Source organism: Trichosurus vulpecula, chromosome 5 (assembly GCF_011100635.1).
Source record: "Trichosurus vulpecula isolate mTriVul1 chromosome 5, mTriVul1.pri, whole genome shotgun sequence".
Taxonomy (NCBI): domain Eukaryota; kingdom Metazoa; phylum Chordata; class Mammalia; order Diprotodontia; family Phalangeridae; genus Trichosurus; species Trichosurus vulpecula.
The window spans coordinates 122,507,417-122,513,416 of record NC_050577.1 but is presented as its reverse complement, the minus strand read 5'-3'; positions in this window follow the sequence as shown (position 1 = coordinate 122,513,416).

Sequence of the window (6,000 nt, the reverse complement as noted above, 5' to 3'; positions counted from 1 at the left end):
ACACCGTTGTTCAATTTGTACCCTATGGTACATTGGGTATTCCTTCTTAATTTCAGCTTGTCAGAATCTTCCTTCAGTTCAAGGACAAGCTCATGTGTCCTATACCTCATGAAGCCTTCTCTGATCTTTTGTAATTATTAGTGTTCTCCCTTCTTTATTTTCCTAACTTACGTCACACAATCTAAGACTTGGATGGGACTTCAGAAACTATGAAATCCAACTTGCATCAAAATTTATTATTGTCTTCCTTCTATAATATTAACCAAAAAGTAATCATAGAAACATGGTTCCAGAGTTAGAAGGGATCCCAAAATACCCTTCATTTCTTAGTATCTGTGAACTTGGATCAGAAAAAAGGAATACATCTTTACATTCAATGAATTCAATTCTTAAGAACCACTGCCCACTTATCAGATTGGCTAATATGACAGAAAAGGAAAATGATAAATGTTGGAGGAGATATGGGAAAACTGGGATGCTGATGCATTGTTGGTGAAGTTGTAAACTGATTCAACCATTCAGGAGAACAATTTGGAATTATGCTCGAAGAGTTACAAAACTGTGCATACCCTTTGACCTAGCAATATTATCACTATGTCTATATGTCAAAAAGATCAAAAAAGAGGAAAAGAATTTATATGTACAAAAATAATTATGGCAGCTTTTTGTGTTGGGAAAGGATTGGAAATTGAGGGGATGCTCATCAATTGGGGGGTAGACAGACAAGTTATAGAATATAATTGTGATAGAATACTATTGTGCTATAAGACATGAAAAGCAGGATGATTTCAGAAAAGGTTAGACTTACATGAACTGATACAGAGTGAAGTGAACAGAACCAGGAGAACATTATACATAGTAAGAACAATGTTGCATGATGATCATCTGTGAATGACTTAGCTTTTCTCAGTAATACAATGATTTTAGACAATTCTGAAGGACTTACGATGAAAAATGCTATCCATCTCCAGAGAAAGAACTGATGGTGTCTGAATGCAAATAGAAGCATACTTTGTTTTAAACTTTCCTTGTTTTTACTGCTGGTTTTTTTGTTTGTTCTGCTTTTTTTCACAACATGACTAAAATAGAAATGTTTTCAATGACTGTGCATATATAACCTATATCAAACTGCTTGCCTTCTCAATGAGTGGGGAGGAGGGATGGAGAAAAAGTAGAACTCAGAATTTAAAAAAAAATGTTTAATTTTTTTACACACAATTGGAAAAAAAATTTAAATATGTCTAAAAAGTATTGGTGTTCTTTCATATTGTTATCCTTCTTTGTAACCCCAGTGCCTCCCCAAAACACTTGTTTTTGGGAACACCTACATATAAGACTATAGCAACCAAAACTCTCCATGTAATAGTAGGGAGGAATTAAGCAATGGAAATCTGTCAATTACATATGTGCAACTCGTGGTCTTCTACAATTGCCAAGGGCACTGAAAAGTTAAGTAACAAATCTCTGGTCAAATAGCTTGAAGGAAGTTACAAGAGGCAGAGATGAGGAGGGAGAGGGCTTTAGAGTTGAATGACAACCAGAGGAAAGGTACAGATTCATGATGTGGGATGTTTTGCGTGAGGAAATGCAAGGTCAGTGTTGCTAGATTTTAGAGTATATGAGGAGGAGAAAGATTTAAAGAGAAAAGACATCTATGAAGGAGACAAAGTATAAAGGGCTTTAAAAGCCAGACTAATGATTTTCTATTTGATCCTGGAGGCAATATGGAGCCACTGGGGTTTGTTGAGGGTATAAAGTCAGATCTGTACTTTAGAGGGAAAAAAAATTGGCTGGTGAGAGAATGGGGCAGGGAAATCCTTGAGGCAGGGAGCTCAACCAGAAGGTTATTGCAATTGCCTAGTGTATCATTATTGTATTATTAATACAATTTGAAGATGTTCCCATCCATTAATAGGCCCATATGACCTGTCTGAGTCACAAGAGTTTGAGTCACAAGGAAGCCCGAGTCACATAGAGCCTGTGGTGGGAGAAGCTTGCCTAAATGGCAGAGCAGGAAGGGTGGATTAGAACTGAGAAAAGTGAGACAGAGCAGTCAGGGCTGGGAGAGAGAGAGACAGCACAGCAGCTAGCATGAGTGAGAGAGGGAGTGATTTTGCCCTTGTTTGTGGGAAGACACTAACAGAGGGAAGGTTTGGGGATGGTAGTGCTCCCTGCATTCATAATGTGTATAGATGTCTTTGTTGCTATAATGGATCTGGCTTTCTGGGGTTTGAATAAATGTTTTGGTTCTGTCTTTCAAGAAGAGAGTCTGATATATTTTGCAATTCAGAACTACACCAGCATATTCATTGCTACCATAGCCATTGTGAGTATTGCATTGGTGTTACACCTAGATATGAGGTGATGAGAGCCTATACTAATGATGTTATGACCTTGTGTGGATGGAAAGATGGTGTGCCATCAGTAGTATTAGGAAAATTTGGAAGGGGGTAGGTTTGACAAAAGAAATAAGCTCTACTTTGGACATGTTGAGTCTGACAAAATTTCCCTATGATTATAAGAAGAAGGACATTGCAGCCTTTATTCTAAGCAACTTTTAAAAAATTATTTAAGTCAAAAAGGGAAGCAAGTATGGTTCAGTGTTCCCAATAGTATTTGAATTAACTGGTCCCCTCTACCACACAACTTCTCAGATGAAAAAAAAATACTTCAGGGCATCTGTTGGGAAGGAAGGTGTTCAGGACTCCCATAGAATCCCTCAGGGACAGCTCCTGGAGAAGGCCCTCAGAGACCCAAGGTTTGGCCAGGGCAGATCAACCAAAACCCCACCAGGGAGAAATAGCAATCTCTTTACCAGCTGGGCTGCAGTCACTGCCTGGTGGGAAGAAGGAGCCCTGTTGTTTCAGATCCTATGAGGAGAAAGTATACTAATTTAAAACCCCAAAGTAATAATAAGCCAAAAGAAATATGACTAATTTTCAGTGCATTTGTTTAAAGCAATGCATTCAAAGAATGGACAGATGATATTAATAAGAGAGATTATATGAAATGAGATGGAACTGTGAATATCTCAATGGAATCAGTAAAAAATGGAAGGAACTCAATCGAGATAAACTTTTAATTCACAAAAATTCAGAACATGAGATTTAAAGACAATGATAGGCTACATGTACTAATGAATACATCCATTCCTACCCTTTCTGCTAGAGGCATCTACTGTTCAGTTTAGGAGAGAGAAAGCCATCACTAGTAGGAAGTCATAAAGCTGCTTCTACTTGTTATCCTTCATGTTTTCCACATGAGCAGCCCATTTGCTTTTCAACAAATTTCCACAATGACATCCTTCACTCATGACCTCATATGGTTAAATTCTTCTTGTAGTGTGTTCAAAGCTTATCCTACCATCGCCTTTATTTTCCTCCAGAAAGTCTTGCTCTAATACCTCATCGTGGAGTGGAGGTGACCTTGGTTTTCTGAAGGCTGTGCCTAAGGATCATAAGCTTGGGTAGTTTCTACCTTACTTGCAAGGTTCTAAGTGTGGTCCCAGCAACCAACTAGTCATCATCCTGAGCACCAAGCTAACTAAGAAAAAAAAGTTCATCGTGGGTTGACTGATGACTAGGTGATGAATTGGTGATTTGACCGTGAAAAACTATGAAGTGATTCTCAAAAATATGGGATATAAATATATACATGAATGTTATACAGACCACATGTACATAATGTTAAACATCCCAATGAAAATAAAAAATCCCAATCATCATCCAGACGTTTTCAGTTAAAAGTATACTGACATAAGCTATTGCATCTTAATTTTCAATAATGTTATATTTTTCACTTTTCATTTGGGTGTTTTACTCCTTATTCCCCCAGTGCACATAGAAATGAATCTATATGCAAGCAAGTTCTACCAAAGTAATTAGAAAAGTTCAGTGCAAGATTTAAAAAAATAAATTTTTAAATCCTTTTCATAGTGAATTCAATGGCCTCAATAGATAGCTGATTTTTAACACAATAAAAGTTACTAGTGTTTTTAAATTTTATTTTAAAGTCCTAAGTTAAGCTTTTTGTAATGCCCTGTGGCAGGTCACATTTGTTAATCTACAAATGACCCCATTTTTCATTTTGCTACATTGATCATATAAATGTCTATTCTACCTTCATAGCATTCCAAAATTAAAGTAAATAAATAAATTAAATTAAATTAAAAATATATTATGTCAGATGTGAACAGTTTATTTCATTGAAGCATGTTTGTTTTTCACTCTCACACTCTGTAGATTTAAATACTACAGCTAGAACACTTGTATTTTAAATTGTGTTCAGGCAAAGACCCTCCTGCGAAAACACATTCAGTATTTATGAGGAAGAGTGAAGCATGTGCATTTTGTAAAAGACTGGCATGGAGCTATACTTCATGTAGGGAAGCCTGATGGGCACTAGGAGAAGCTGAACTATAGACATCCTTTTAATGCAATGGAGTTTAGAAAGTGGTTTCAGTTCACCAATTTAATTTGAAGGGTGCATTATTTACAAATTAGAAATACATTTGCCCTTCCAGGCTTTCAAAACCTGAATTTCTAATATGGATTCTTTAGAATCCAATAGTTAAATGACTAGCTCTAATGAGTGAATCATATTTGGCTTCAAAATTATGGCCAGATGGGTGTGACTTTTACATATATATATATATATATATATATATATATATATATATATATATATATATATATATATATATATATACACAAATATGTAGTATACATATACATATGTGTGTGTGTTTTTCTTTGAACATCCAGTCAGAGGCAGAAGTAAAAGACTGCTCTAAATTCAAAACTAACCCATAATTTCAGTCATTATTTTTTTCCCACTGACATCATCGACAGTAGAAGTATCAATATTACCACTTCCACCTGAAAGATTAGATCAGTGTCAAAGATTTATACTAGATTCCCAACAATTAGATGGCAGCTTAGATTAAGGGGGGAAAGTGCTAGATTTGTATTCAAAGATCTTGCGTTCAAATTTGTGTTATATTGGTAAAAGTAGTTAATCTCTGGGGGGAAAGTTATGCAAAACACAGTCAAGTTTAATTTGCATTATGAACATCTTTTCTATCACTTTCATAAATTAAGGGAACCAACAGAATGATGAAACCAGTATTGATTTGTGGCATCTGTTGATATCCAAGGTGCAAATACATATGCAGAAAATTGAATAATGGACTTTCAGAGAGCCAACGCCAGCTGTTTTCAGCATAAGATTGGTCCAAATCTAGTCTCTGAAAAATATTTGTGTTTCAGCAATCTGGCTAGCAGCTGCTGTAAAATCAACAACAACCAGCTCACAGAATGCTGCAAAAGCCCAGGTTCTTTTGATCTGCTTTACTAAGGAAAACAATGTTAAGGGGTTAACAATCTTACTTTAATCCAGCATGTAAATATCATTCACTTAGTTCAGGGGGAAAAGTCAGCACCCCGAACTTCAGAGCAAATACAAACAAGTTACAAACGTCAACAGACAGACCAAATACAATTCATATTTACCAACATCTAAGTTCAGCCCGGGAGCTCATAACAAGGGCTGGCCCAGAGTCACACGCGCCACCACAGCTGTGGGTCAGAGCTCCGAAAAAGGAAAGCCAACCCCTGGTTTTATATCTTTTTCAGGGTCAAGGGTGAGTCACACATGTGTCTCACCCACATGACCTAAAATCGTCACAAAGATGTGACTTAAACCCATGTAGTCTAAAAGCCTCTGATGTCACAAACATGTCACTGAAACCCATGTAAACTAGGCTTTCCCTTGAGGCAAGGAGGTCATCAAGGACTCCTAATTTGATCAAGGAAATAAAGGCCAAACTCTTCAAGGGCACTTGGTTGAACTAAGTGCTAAGAGCCCATCTTGATTGCCAATGTGAAAAACTGACAAATTCGTAACCAGAGACATATCCCATATATCTTCCCACAACTCTTTAGCCCAAATTTGTTTGCCATGAATCTCCTGATTCTGATTCCTCCATATAGGCATCCATGT